We start from the raw sequence: 1,859 nt of genomic DNA, 5'->3' as shown, positions 1-1,859 counted from the left end.
TTCCATTCCTCAAGCACCCCCCAGCCACCAGCAATTCGTGCCTCGGGTCACTGAGAGTGGCAAGGACTTGGTGGGATGTGAATTAGAAGTGTTACATGACCCACAGCCTTTCATCGGGGTCATTTCCTAACGTCTGAGAACTTGACTTCATAAGATAGTGGTAGATTTTTGACCAGTGCTCACTTTATACACCAAAAAACTCAGACATTGAAAAAGTGAACACAAATTGCACCCGTATGAGACTGTTTAGCACAAACCTCCTCCATTTAGGCCAGCAGAATAAGTTAGAGCAGGAGCACAGAGCTCCCAGGAATGGGAAATATTCGACAGAGAAAGCCCAAGCTGCAGCGGGGAGGCCAAAACATGGGACAAGAAGACACTAGAGGTCCTTCTAGCCCAAGGTATGAGCTGGCACATCCTCCCTGAGAGAAAAAGCAGCCCAGGCAGAGGCAAGCACAGCCCTCTCCTAGTTTACACAGGAATGAATAGCCCCAGGGGAGGAAACTGATTTACGCCCTTCTCCCTCCGTTACTGAGCTGGAGTTTCTCCTGCTGAATGGGCTACAGGCAGTGAGTTCCTGCTGGAAATGTTCGTTTTTGACAAGGCAAGGCAGCTTCCTTAAATGCTTTGGTGTTCCAGAGGTGTCAGTGCAGGGGATATCCTGCCTCAAGGAAATCCAGGGGCCAATGCAAAAAAAAAAAAAAAAAAAAGAAAAAAAAAAAACCAAACCTTCAACTGTTCAGACGCTTAAGAGATTTGCCTAGTGCTTAACTATGACTGCCGAAGGCTACGCTTCTCTCAGGAGAAGAGTACAGAGCACTTCCAAGGGTAGCAGGACCGGACAAATTCACTGCAATGTGTGCGAAAGCCACCAAAAAACCCCAGCTGCTCCTTGTCCTCAGAGCTGCTCTCACCTCCAAGGCCAGTCCCCGTGGAGAATTCAGCTCAGTGCCTCCCTCCTGCACAGTCTCTTCTCATAGCGCTGTGCTGCTTTTCCTAAAATCACCTCTTCACCTCATTTCACACCCCTGCTCTTGGAAGGTATCCAGCCCTAGGAGAGGCCTCATGTTCACCTCCAAAGCCTCCCCCTGCAAGACGCCATTCAGAAATAGTCCCTGCTCCCCGTACTGCCCGGGGCAGAGGCCTGAAGGAGCCTCAGACAGACAGGAGTGGTGGGAATCCATTCTCACTCAGCTGGCAGCCGAGCTGGCAGGAGGGAGGCCGTCCCACTGGAGCAGAGTTTTGAGTCTGGGAAACTTTCTGCACCCTGTGGCCCCTCTTGACCGCGAGTCTGGGGCATGGCACAGAGCGCATGGGCTGTTCCCTGTGGGATATACCCCTCAGGAGCACTGGGACCGGGCTGGGTCATGCAGCATTGCTGCTGCACAGCACTGCAGCCCTGGGTTTGCAGGGAAGAGACATTGAGACTTGTGCTCATCTCCACTGCAAAGTGTTGCAACAGAGTCGGCCGTGTGGACCCTGGCAGTTGGAGGGCTAGAGAGGTGATGGCCGGCCTGTAGCATCGTAAGCATGAGCAGAATCCTCCCGGGATGGCACCAGGCCAGGGTGTAGGGAATTAACAGCATGGCAGGAAAGACCCCTCTGTGCCGCCTCCAGGTCCGCCTGGCAAGTTTAGCAGCATCACTCGGGGGTGCTGGCCCGAGAGATTCACCGCGACTGGCGCCAGGACGGGCCCCGTGCGGCGACAGCGGCAGCGACGGCGGCAGCTCCCGGGGCGGCGCCGAGGGAGGCAGCCGGGGCCGGGCCGGGGGGCGGGCGCCGGGGCCGGGCCGGGCCGGCGGGAGGGCTCTCGGGCGCCGCCGTTAAGTGTCGCCGCGCGGGCCGGGCCGGGCGCCGCG

This window comes from Tinamus guttatus, unplaced genomic scaffold (genome assembly GCF_059628265.1).
Source record: "Tinamus guttatus ecotype Peru unplaced genomic scaffold, ASM5962826v1 Tinamus_guttatus_pri_ptg000423l, whole genome shotgun sequence".
In the NCBI taxonomy this organism is placed as follows: Eukaryota; Metazoa; Chordata; class Aves; order Tinamiformes; family Tinamidae; genus Tinamus; species Tinamus guttatus.
Note: the sequence above shows the minus strand (reverse complement) of the source record.